Source organism: Callospermophilus lateralis, chromosome 4 (assembly GCF_048772815.1).
Source record: "Callospermophilus lateralis isolate mCalLat2 chromosome 4, mCalLat2.hap1, whole genome shotgun sequence".
Classification (NCBI taxonomy): domain Eukaryota; kingdom Metazoa; phylum Chordata; class Mammalia; order Rodentia; family Sciuridae; genus Callospermophilus; species Callospermophilus lateralis.
This window is the reverse complement of record NC_135308.1, coordinates 73,121,991-73,135,450: the sequence shown is the minus strand read 5'-3', so window position 1 is coordinate 73,135,450 and position 13,460 is coordinate 73,121,991. Positions and strand designations below refer to the sequence as shown.

Here is a 13,460-nt window from a genome sequence, read left to right as displayed (position 1 = left end):
TCTATCCCGATGACTCTTAAATTTGGTTTTTTAATGTTATCACATATCTCTTGGATGTTTCTCTCATGATTTTTAACCAGCCTATCAGAGTTGGCTAGACTCTTTTCAAGATGATATATTTTGTCTTCATTATCTGATGTTCTGGCTTCTACTTGCTCCACTCTATTAGTGATGCTTTCGTTTGAGATTTTAATTTGGTTTATAATTTCCTTCATTTCTAAGATTATTGTTTGATTCTTTTTTATAATCTCTATCTCCGGATAAAGATGCTTATCTTCTTCTTTTATCTGTTTTTGTAATTCATTTTCAATGTATTCTTTCGCTGCTTGAATTTGCTGTCTCGTATCCTCTTTAAGGTTCCATTCCATCTGTCTAAGGTATTCCTTGAGTTCTTTATATGACCATTTTTCTGATTAATCTATATCCTCCTGAATATTTAGGCTTTCCTGCGTTGTTTGTATTCCTTTTCTTCCTTGCTTTTTCATGTTGCTCATATTGCTTCTTGTTCTGTTTGACTGCTGAGTTACTGTTTACTCCTATAAATTTATTTGATGCTTGGGAGGAAAGGTATTATAGGGGAAGGGAAGAAGTCACCAAAGAGAATGAGAGTAGGCAGGTAGAATTCAAGGAAGGGGGAATATGAGAATTGAAAAGAAATGCAAAGACAGAAGAAAAGAAGAGAGAGAGAAAAGAAACAGAAAATTGAAAAGAATTAAAAAGAAATCATAATAGCAATAATAAAAATGAAGATTAGTATTATAAAATAAAATAAAATAAAATGAATTTAAAAAAATATTTTGAGAAAACTACCACAACAACAACAACAACAACAACAAAACAAAACCAAAAAAAAAAAAATTATTAAATGCAGTCTTAGAGTTTGATTTACTATTCTTCCAATAGGTGGAGCTGTGCCCACCGGGCCAAGCTTCTTTTCTCAGTAGGCGGGAGCCAGTCACTGTGCAGCAGCTCTTCCTCCTGGACTGGGCGGGACTCCAATCCTGAGTGCACCGGTGACGCTCACCACAATATTGGCTACACACCAAGTCTGCTGCTCCTATGAGCCCTGTTTTCATGAACACCTGGGCACATTCTCCCTGTCTGCCATTCCCTTGGACCCTAAGTTTGTAGAGCTTGGGGCTGAGAACCCCCAGCGAATTTGCTTGCCCTCTGGTAGCCATGCCCCTGGAAGCTGGTGCAAGAGACCTCAGTTGTCAGCACTGGTGGGAGCGGTAGCCAGGATTTCCGCGCTGCAGGTCCCGCGCCACTCCTGATTCCCCCATGAGGGCAGGGCTGTTGGAAGAGCCGGGCGGGCAGGGCCTTTCGCAGTGCCCGGCAGGCGGGAGCTGTCCACACGAGCGCGGGGTGGGGGGGTGGGGTGGTCCTTTGCAGCGCCGAACCGCCAGAGGCGGTTCACAGAGCTGGGCAGGCAGGGCCTATTCAGGCAGCGGCCTTGTATGCTCGCTGCAATGTGTAAGCAGCAGGAGTTCGGTGGCGGCCGGCGGGACTGTGCCCCCTCGGGAGCTGTTCACAGGAGCCCGGGGGTGGGGGGGCGGGTGGGGTGTGGGGTGGTCGTTTGCAGCGCCGAACCGCCAGAGGCAGTTCACAGGGCTGGGCCCACGGGGCTTAGCCAGGCAGCGGCCTTTCGTATGCTCGCTGCAATGTGTGGGCAGCGGTTGCTCGGAGGTGGCCGGCGGGACTGGGCCCCTGGAGCTATTCACACGCGCGGGGGGTGGGGGGGTGGGGGTCTTGGTTCACAGCTGAGTGGGGGGGGGGGGGTGGTCATTTGCAGCGCCAGGCCAGCAGGGGTCCAAGCAGGCTGTGGCCATTTGTAAGTTCGCTGCAATGTGAGGGCAGCGGGAGTTCGGTGTTGGCCGGCGGGATCTGCGTTGCTGAGATTCACTCGCCTGGGACAAACTGACCCCTCCAATAGACTTACTAATTCCCGGCAGGTCTCCTTTCAGCGGAATTTTGCTAGAAGTCCCTCCGCAGGTCGCATGCAGGTGTATTAATGGGCCTCTCTGCTCCCCTTACTGTGGAGGCATTGAAAGTGCTGCCTCCTCGCCAGCCACCATGTTGCACCCCTTGTAATAAGACTTTAAAAGGTAAGCAGAAAAAGTAGACCAGATCTAGAGAAACAATATGAGTTTCTAGGGCTTTCTTTTTGCTCATACACCTTGGATATTAGAAAAGTTGACAACCCAGAAACTCCAAAGAAGAAGAGAGAGAAAAAGCTTGCCCTCTCTCACCAGAGAACTCCAAAGGCCTGGAGGAAAAGAGTTGCATTCCCTTTATTGGTATAGATGTTAAGCAGCTTTTCATATATTTCTTGGTCATTTGTATTACTTCTTTTGCAAAATACCTGTTTATCTTTACTGTCCATTTATTAATTAGATTAAGTGGTTCTTAGGTATTAACTTTTTGAGATGTTTAAATATTCTGGATAATAATCCTCTCTCAAAAGAATAGCTGGCAAATATTTTCTTCCATTTTATAGGCTCTCTATTCATTCTCTTATTTCCTTTGCTGTGCAGAAATATTTTAAGTGATACCATCCCACTTGTTGATTCTTAGTTTTATTTCTTGAGCTTTCAAGGTCTTGTTAAGGTGCCTGTGCAATATTTTGGAATAGTAAGCCTATATTCTTCTGTCAATCACAAAGTTTCTGGTCTAATTCCTAGGTCTTTGATTTATTTTAGTTGACCTTTTGCAGGTTGAGAGATAGGGAACTAGATTCATCCTTCTACATACAAATATCCAGTTTTCCAAGCACCATTTTTTTTTTAAAAAGGCTATTTTCTCCAATGTAAGTTTTTTGTTCCTTTGTTAAGTATCAGGTGAAAATATTGATTTGAGCTTATTCTGTGTTTTTTATTCCATTGCTTTCATCTTCATGTCTGTTTTGATGCCAGCACCATGCTGTTTTTGATAGTACAGCTCTCTTCTTAGCTAAAATAACCAAAAGAGAGAAGACCCAAATCAACAAAATTAGAGATGAAAAAAATTTCAGAAGTCCAGAGGCTCGTTAGGAACTATTTTGAAAATTTATACTAAAACTATAAAATCTAGAAGATATTAACCAATTTCTAGGTAGAAATCAAACCAGCAAAATATAGAAAACCTAAACAAACCATATCAAACAATGATACTGAAGCAGCAATTAGAAGTCCTCCAACAACAAAAAAAGTCCTGTCAAACTATTAAGAAAGAAATTTTACCCATCTTCCTCAAATTATTCCATGAAATAGAAAAGGAGGAAACACTTCCAAATTTATTCTATAAAGCCAGTATTACTCTTATACCAAAACAAGACAAAGACACATCAAAGAAGGAAAACTACAGACCAATGTCCCTGAATGAAGCAGACACAAAAATTTTCAATAAAATATTATTAAAGCATATTCAAAGAAACTTTAACAAGATAGTACAGAATGAAAAGTGGGTTTCATGTGAGTGGGATACAAGGGTAGTTCAACATATGCAAATGAATAAGTGTAATTCACCAAAAAAATACATCTAGGGATAAGAATCACATGATCAGTTAAATAGATAAAGAAAAAAACAGTTGATAAATTTTAGCTCCCATTCATCTTAAAACTTTTGAAGAAATTAGGGATAGAAAGAAGTTACCTCAACATTTAAAGGCTATATATAGCAAATGCAAATTCAACTTTCTATTTAATGAAGAAAAACTAAAAATATTTTCTCTGAAATCAGGAACAAGAAAAGGATGTTCACTCTCACCACTCCTAGTCAATATAGTTATTGAAACTAAAGTCAGAGCAATCAGACAGAGAAGAAATTAAAGAGATACAAATATGAAGAGGTCAAATTATCTGTTTCCTGAAGAAAGGATCCTGTATGTAGTATACTCAAACATCTCCATCAGAAGAATTATAAAACTATATACAAATTCAGGAAAGTAGAATACAAAATCAGCATTCATACCTTTTAGAATACAAAATCAGCATACCTTTTCAGGCTGGGGTTGTGCCTCAGCGGTAGAGCACTTGCATAGCCCATTCAAGGCCCAGGGTTCAATCTCAGCATCACATAAAAATAAACAAATAAAATAAAGGTATTGTGTCCAACCACAACTAAAAAAAAATATTTTTAAAAAATCAAAACCTTTTTAATATTCCAATTATGAGTCTACTGAGACTAAAATCAGGAAAACTATTAAGTTCATAATAACCTAAAACAAGGCAATGATTATTATTTATCTTGAATCTTATCTTTCTAACTGGGGTGAGATAAAATCTCACTTTTATTTTATTTCCTTTATTGTTAAGAATGTTGAACAGTTTTTTCATATATTTCTTGGCCATTTTCATGTCGTCTTCTGAGAAGTATCTGTTTAGATCACTTCCCCTTTGACTGACTGGGTTATTTGAGTTATTTTGATGTTTACATATTCTGGATATGAATCCTCTGTCAGAAGAATAAATGGCAACAGTTTCTCCCATTCTTCAGGCTCTCTTTTCAATATCTTGTTTCCTTTGCTGTTTGAAGTTTTAAAACTTGAAGCTGCTCCAATTTAGTCTTGGTTTCATTTCTTGAGCTTTGGGAGTCTTATTAAACACTGTGTGCTGTGGATGTGGCTCAAGCGGTAGCTCGCTCACATGGCATGCGTGCGGCCCGGGTTTGATCCTCAGCACCACATACAAACAAAGATGTTGTGTCTGCCGAAAACTGAAAAATAAATATTAAAATTCTCTCTCTCTCTTTCTCTCTCTCTTTCTCCCTCTTTAAAAAAAACACTGTTTGTGCCTGTGTATTGGAGAGTTGACCCTGTGTTTTCTTCTAGCAATTGTAAAGATTCTTGTCTAATTACTAGGCCTCTGATCCATTTTAGTTGATGTTTTTGCAGGTGAGACAGAGGGAGCTCCTTTAATTCTTCTACATATGGATATTTGTTTTCCTATTTGCTAAAAAGTCTATTTAGTCAGTTTATTTTTACCTTATATCAATGTTTTATTTTTATTTTTTTTTTACAATGATCTTGACATTTCATACATTTGAATCAAACGGGGTATAATTTCTCATTTTCCTGATTGTACAGGTTGCAGAATCCTATTGGTCATACAGTCACGTATATACATACAGCAATAATAATGTCTATTTTATTCTGCTGCCCTTCCTTTAGTCAGCTTTTTCACTTCTTTGACTAAATGACCCAACCAGCACAATTGTATTGGAGAAAAGATTTATGCAGGGGTTCAAGGTCTCAAAGGTATCTATTTATAAACAGTAGGCTCCATTCATTGAAGCTCAAGGTGTGGCTGAAAGTCTTGGTGGAAGAGTGTGGCAGAAGGAAGCAGCCTGCATGGTGATCAGGAAGAAGAGACAGACTCCACTCTCCAGATATACAATATATACCCAAGGCCATGCCTTCAGGAAGCCACCCCCTCAACCCACAACTCACCAGCCTTCAGTTACCAGGCACTTAATCCTCATCAGGGGAATAATGAAAAAATTGAATTAAGGCTCTTACAATCCAATTGTTTCTCCTCTTGCATTTTCTCACACATGAGCTTTTGGAAGACACACCACATTCCAAACCATAACATCCATTTTTTTCTCCAATGTATGTTTTTACTGATTTTGTCAAACATCAGATGACTATATCTGTGTGGGTTTATCTCTGTGACTTTTAGTCCAGTGACTTTTAGTCCAGTGACTTTCATGTTGGCTTTCATAAAAATACTATTTTATTTTTGTTAGTAGAGCTCTGCAGCATGATTTGAGCATGGGAATTTTGTTGCCCCAGCCTTGTTCTTCTTTCTCAGTATTCCTTTGGCTACTCTGGATCTTTTATTCTTCCATATGAACTTTAGGACAAATTTTTTTCAGTTCTGTGAAGAAAGTCATTGATATTTTGATTGAGAATGATTGAAACTATAGATTGCTTTTGGTTGTATAATTATTTTATCAATATTAAATCTGCTTATTGAAGAACAACAGATGCCTTTCCATCTTTTATAGTCTTCTTTAAAATTCTTTCTTCAGTGTTCTATAGTTTTTATTTTAGAGGTCTTTCAACTTCTTAGCTAGGTTTATTTTCATGATTTTTTTGTTGTTGTTATTATTGTTCATTTCTTTTTTTCAGGTTATTTTCAATGGAATATTTTCCTTCATTTTTTGGTTGGTTTTACTATTGGCATATAGCAAAAGTTTTAATTTTTGTATGTTGATCCTGTATCCTTCTACTTTTCTGTATTTATTAATCCACGCTAAAACTCTTCTGAAAGAGATTCTATGTATAGAATCATACATTTGCAAATAGAGATAATTTGAATTTTTTCTCATTATATCCAATCAATTTTCTCCTCCTGTCTAATTGATAACTAATATTACAAGAATTATATTGAATAGGAATGGTGAGGGTATGAATCCTTACCCTACTCTAGATTTTAGAGGAAATGCTTTTATTTTCTCACCATTCATTTTGATGTGATGTTGGGTTTGTCATGTATAGCCTTGATAAAAGTGAGATAATTTTCTTCTAATCCTAGTGTCTTCAGAGATTTTTAACATGAATGGATGCTAAATTTTGTTGATGAATTGTTTTCTGCATCTATTGAGTTGATTATATAACTTATGTTCTGAATTCTATTTATGTGATGGATTCCATTTATTGATTCACATGTGCTGAACCAACCTTGCATTGCTAAAAATTTATTTATAATGAAGCATGTAACCAATTATTTTCATTAACATTTCCCACTTTAATCCATAATGTAAAATAGCATTAAATAGAGATATTGAAATTTCCCATGCTAGAAGGAATAATTCTCTCATTGTTTGAAATAACATATAGTGTCATATTTTAGAAGTGGGCTTTCCACTTGTGCATGGTCATGTGTTCTGTGGGAAAAGGAAACTATTGAATTTAGTTAAGCTGCCCTTCTTTGGCATCTGAACCCAAGTTGTTGTCATGAATACTGTGAAAGAAAGTGTGGTATGTTATTAAGGTATGGAAGAATTGAGAGAGGTCATCTTCTGCCTGGAGTGCTTAAGGAATCAGACCAGCCTGGTGTGCAAGAGAGCACTTGCATCTCTTTGCCACTCCTCACCATTTTTAACTCATTCTCCTTCTAATTTTTCAAATCAAGACATATGCATAGGACATAGTCAATGTAATATAACTCTATTAACCCTTTCAGAAAAGTACTGGTTCCTCATAGATATTTTCTGGCCACTCTACTAGTCTTTTCATTTTGCAAGAGGACTCTGGAATGTCATTTTTGTCACCACTGAAACCAGGATTCTCTTACTATTCCAGGCATCTCTCCTCAGTCTCTCAAAGAAGCTGACAATTCTAACATGGAAGAGACAGCATCCTTATTTGTCTTCAGAAAAGAAGACCCTGGATATAATGATGTTGAGCCTAACACCTTCTAGTGGTTTTTTGTTGTGTTTTGTATTTTGTGTAACCAAGTCTGCAGATAACTTCTTATAATATTGTTTCCTGATTAAAGAGAGTTCTGTCTTCTTCATTACTAGAAAGTTTCTACATTCATTACTGGAAAGTTTCTCATTTACAATAAATACTCTGAGCCTCAAATACCAGTGTCATTCTCTTAATTTGAATGTATTCACCACCAGCAACCTCTGAAAATTCAGTGTTCAAACTGAATGGATCTCACATAGGATCTCCCCACACTACACACTTGATCTTTTAGATGAACAGAAGTTTATTCTTCTCTTGACTAGTATAAAACTAAAATGCAGTCCTGAACTAAGAACTCGGTCTTACGAAAATTAACTTAATAAACACCTATCTTAATATTGAAAAACATCCCATTCATACTGACTAAAACCTACATTTAGTGATTGGGGAGTATCAGGTAGATGGGAAATGGATATGTTTCTTTTAATTCTTCATGATTTTTATAAAATATCAATAACTAGATTCTACTACTGTCTATTAGACTTTTACTCCAATGGTTTCTTCTCCTTTCTTGTTATTCCACAACTCTCTAAGTCTCATGTTTTAAAATTGCACTATTATCATTAAATACCATTGTTTTATATCAATTTTCCTTACTCTCTACTCTACTCCTTTCTCTGATTGTCTTTGTTTAAGCAGCCAATAATTCTAACCACCAGAATTGCAAAATATTTCAAAATGGCTGTATTTACTGTGAATTATTCCCAGCCCAGAGCATCCTCACATATTTATTTGAGTTGGAAATGACTGAGTAAGCAAGCCAAACTTTGAAATTCTCTATGTCATTGACTCATTGTCATCTATAGCAAATTTTCCAAAATTCAGGTATTTGCTTGCATATAAATGAATGTTTCCACATCTCCATTCTACTGAATAAGTTTAAACCAAGATATTTACTCATTTTTGTGATTTCTGTCTTTTACTTAATGATTTTTTTGTTTTTATTTTAAAAAATATTTTTGTAGTTTTAGATGGACACCATTGCTTTATTTTATTTATTTATTTTTATGTGGTAATAAGAATCAAACCCAGTGCCTCACACATAGTAGGCAAGTGCTCTGCCACTGAGCTACTGCCCCAGCCCCTTCTGTTTTTATTAATACATTATAGTTATACATAATACTGTGATTTATCTTGACATATTCACATTTGCACTTAATACAGTTTGCTCTATTACCATCGACAGTACTTCCAGTCTCCTTCCTATCCTCCCTTCTCCTGATACCCTGTCTCTACTATTCTCCCTTATATTTTGTTGGTTGTCTTTCTTTCTTTCTTTCTTTCTTTCTTTCTTTCTTTCTTTCTTTATTTCTTTATTTGATTCTTTGTATAATATTAACTTCACTCTAGTATATTCATATATGTACTTAGCATAATTTGGTCAATTTCATTCTGCACTTCCTCACATTTCATGTGCCTCCAATGTTCCCCTCAATTCTCTTCCACTCCTCCACCAAACTCTCTTTTATTGTCATGGATCCCCCATTTTGAATTTTATTTCTCTCTACTTTTACCATATGAGAGAAAGCATTTGACCTTTGACTACATGAATCTCATTTTATTTACTTCTATAAGTTGAATATTTTATTTAAAAACAAAATATATTTTCCTAACATAATATAAAGTTACTTTAAAAGTGGAATGTGATCATCATTATTATCCAAAGTACATTTATGAAGACATGAATTGGTGTGAATATACTTTGTATACAATCAGGGATATGAAAAATTGTGAGAGTAATATAATGTGTAATAAAAATTGTAATGCATTCTGCTACCATATATAAATAAGAAATAAAATAAAATAATTCTGAAATTTATGAACCATATGTACAGCTATTTTTTTCAAAAACTTTTCATGCAATTCTGTAATTCAGAATTGGGAATCATTTAGCTATATTAGAAAGTTCAAAGGCCTTACTTTAGACTATGAAGTCTCCACATTTGGAGGGCTACCTTCATTGTTGGACCTCATTAGACATACACTTACAGCCATTTTAGGAAAGAGCAATAGCAACTGTCAGCAATAATAAACTATGTTTAAACACATCAGACTCTTTTACAAGTCTATATTTTGTTTTATTTGGGGGTTCTTTTCACTTTTATTCAAATAAACACAATACTTGCATATAGACTGATCATATCCCCAAGCTAATGTACCTGGATTTTCACATGTGCAGTGCTGTGGTTAAATCATCACTATTCTATAATTTGAAACAAGTATTTTGGACACAAAGCAAACAGCTGGTTTTATTTTTGGTCAAAAAAAAAAAAGAAAAAAGAAAGCGAGCTGATAAAAAGCTCTGTGATGTCACTTGCCCACTTGAGGTTGATGGAATCAAGGACAAGCATTTTTTTTTGTGGGGGTTGGGGGCAATAAACTAATGTACATCTGGATAAAATTCAACTGCTTCCTATCCTTCTTTACTAGGGTGGGTACTTGAAAAATGAGACATTTCAGTGTGGTCTAGCGAGTTTGTTAGTTGCCATTGGATATGATTTCCTAAGAAAATTTAAACAATATGGAACAACACTGAAGTTAGTATTTGCCATTAGAGTTAGTAAGACCCATAATTATTAAAGTATTTTCTGATGTTCTAGACCTATAATTCAGAAATGAAGGAGTTGGAGAAATTTTATTCATTTTAAATTAATCTTGCTTTCCCAGAAATTCAATCTTGAAACTGAATAATACCTTTGTTAGTTTGAAATTGGTCTGATTAATATCAATTTTACTGAAGAAGCTGATGTCCTTTTTCTGTGGCTTGGATTTTGATACTCCCACATATTAATTTAATTTCAATAAAGTTTTGGTTTCAAGAACTGAGTGATAGTTTGACCTGCAAGAAACAAGTTTAGACATTCATGTCACCCTTTTCAGAAGCCAGTTAGGATGAATGCAACCTGGGGTCCAATTCAACTTAAAAATTATAATTCTCATAGCAAAAAAGCAGCTAAAGACAGTGGACTGAGACAAGTGGACCTATGGAACTGTAAATTTGGGAGTGTGGGCATGTGCCAGGACATTGTCTGTGTGAATGGTGTATTAGCACAATCATGCTGGCCGGGCCCTGGTGGATTCTGGGTGTGTCACCTTTACAGAATGGCTGTGGTGTCTAGAGAGCAGGGCTGGCACAACTAGCTGGCACGAGTAGACTATACTTTCTATGGAGTCCCTGGAGGGACCCAGGCAAGTTCCTTTTCAAATACCCACGCTGCCCTCTTCTGATCCCCCTTCTCTTATAAGATGTGATTTGGCTCAGCAGCAACTTAGGAGAGTGGGAATAGTGAGTTGAGACTTGCTTCTGCCTCCTGTAACAGCCCAGGCTGGAAAGGCCATCTGGAAGCCCGACAAAGGACAAGCCCACTTTTTACAAGGAAAAACTCCCAGTCATAGCCCAGAGCAGTGGTGCATGCCTGAAATCCCAGCAGCTCAAATGTCTCCAGCAGAAGGAATGTGAGTACAAAGCCAGCCTCAACAAAAGCAACTCAGCCACACCCTGTCTCTAATTAAAATATAGAAAATGGCTGGAATGTGACTCAGTGGTTAAGCGACCTTGATTTCAATCCCTGGTACCAAAAAAATAAAAATATCCAGTCATTTTACAGCCTATCCACTAAAGTAAAACTAAATGGCTTTGAAAAATAATACACTTTGAAACTCTGAGACATTTATAAAAACAAAAACCAAGAAATTTCAAACAACGATTTTAGAAGTCCTTTAAAAATGTATCTATAAAAAAAAAAAAACAACAGTTTAAGAACCTTGTGACTTTCCAGTGGGATACATACACTGTAAATTTTACTCCTAAAATTATCTATTTGGTAAAATCTCTAGGAAAAGTCCTATCAAGAAAATAATTGTTTTGGAATTATTTTTTTTTCTGGAATGTCAAAAAGAATTAAGATAAACACACATACTTAAAATGTGAATACAACAATATTAATTCAGTTGAATAAATAAAAGAAAGTGGCACCAACTTTATTGCAATTTTTCAAGACTGTGTTGTAGCTCAAGGATATTAGAAAACAAATAATTTTCTCAAATAAGAATGATCATTTTTAGCAGAAGCCAATAGCATTCAAAATAAAGTGCTATGAGAAAAAGTAGCTCCACAAACTTCAGCTCATTCACAGATGAACAGAAATTTTATCTTGATATTTAGGCCTGACATATTGACTTCAAACCAAGAGTTGTGTCTAGGGACTGAAGCCAGAATCCGGGTAGTTGCAGTATGTCCTCCTCCTCCTCCTCAGCAGAACCTGGGCTCCAAGCAACCACTGTGCAGTTTACAATGACAGAGGGCCACTTGCTGGGTAAGAAGGGTTTAGATCCTTATGGAGATTTGAAAAATTTTTGTAACTTGTCCCCCAGGATTGCATGAATGTGAAATACCCACAGAGAGGATTCTACTTCATTGTACTTCCTTTAGAATATCTCTCCTATAAAAAAAGTCACCACTTTTTTGTTCATCAGCCTTGAGTCTTTTCAAACCTCCACACTTAGAGTGACTCCAGAAAGAAAATGTTGTACTAACCAATGCCTCCTCTGGAACTCTAGTTCTGGAGATGGTGAGTGTCAACAATGTCCAATGGGTTTCTGTTGCTGGACTTTGTGGCCCAGCATGACCTGGGCAGGCATGATGTCTCCTCTTGCTCCAGGAGAGTTTTGTTCCTCTTTAATTCTGAGTCACTTTACCTGAATCACCTTTTCAGATGGGTCACTGGACATCCTGCCTCTTCCAAAGGGAGTCAAATTCTTGCTCAGTGGAAAGAATCATCCAATTTCTCAAACTCTGCCACCACTGCAGTAGGGTTAAATGGGTCTGATGCCTCACTCTTGTGCTTCATTAACTCTTCATCCAGCCACATTGTCATCATCTCAGACATGGTCTTTTCAATTTCAGCAGAGAATTCAGGACCTTTTGCCATGACCTTTATCACCACTGGTCTGTTTTCACACCGATTCGACAATTTGGGGCTTGTGTTTCAGAAGTCATGACTCATAACCATGAAGTTGATGATGCTGGCAAATCAGATACTAGACTAATGTGACAGTATGTGCTTTGGGATCACAGCAATAGAAAATAATGTGGGAGAGGAATCAGAAAGTGAGTAATTTCCTGAACACACAGCAGTTGTCTTCTAGTTTGTTTGGAATTGGGTCACTTGGCCTGCACAAATATAATTGCTTGATCAGCAGTCATTTTTGTTGCAAAAACTAAATAACATGCTATTAAAACACCTGTTTGGCTGAGCCCTAGGTGACAATAAATGGCTACTTTTTCTTCCTGTATTGTCAGTGATGCAGGATAAGGAAACACCCTCAATGGCTTGCTCCTGTTCACTCCAGCAGGCTGGGTTCTCACATTTGCATGCTGTACCATCACAGGCCATGGGACACATGAGTGTTCAGGGATGACATGCCTGAACTCACCCTCCAACTTTTGTGTACTTTGGGGTTGGATGTTCTGAATTTCCTTTCATATCTGCAGCAAACCCATTATTATTCACCAACATGGAATATGGTTGTTCATTTGGAGGCAAGACTCCTGCAGCCTTGGCAGTCTCTTTTGAAGCTTTGTTGTCACTGTCAGGATCCAAAGACCTTTGAGCCAATGGTCTCACTCATCATCCAGGGCCCAGAGGCTCAGGCTGACAGGCAGGGCCAGCTACCATGGAGGTGCTACCTCTGAGAGTCTACAGGAGACCTCCCAGGACACTCCCTGCTGCTCAGGGTGGGAAGACAAGTCCAGCCCAGTACATAGACAACATACTCCTCTGTAGGCCACACACCTGCAAATCTGTGTTTATACATGTCTTTGGAATGGCCCTCTGTACTCTCCAGTCCTTTTTTATCTGGTGTGTCTAGGTCAGGTTTCTCAGTAGGTACAGTCAAGAGGCCAGTTGGTGTGCTGTCATCTCAAGTGGCGGCTATCGGGGAGGACCCACTGTGAGCTCCTCACCTTGTTCTTTGTGGTGTTCAGTCCCTCCTTTGTGGCCTCTCC

At 37.5% G+C, this 13,460-nt stretch overlaps 1 pseudogene; it reads left to right on the top strand.

The window, feature by feature from the left end:
- Positions 1-11,751, top strand: part of LOC143398306 (antigen WC1.1-like) — a 125,423-nt pseudogene extending 113,672 nt beyond the window's left edge.
- The last annotated feature ends 1,709 nt before the right edge of the window (positions 11,752-13,460 follow it).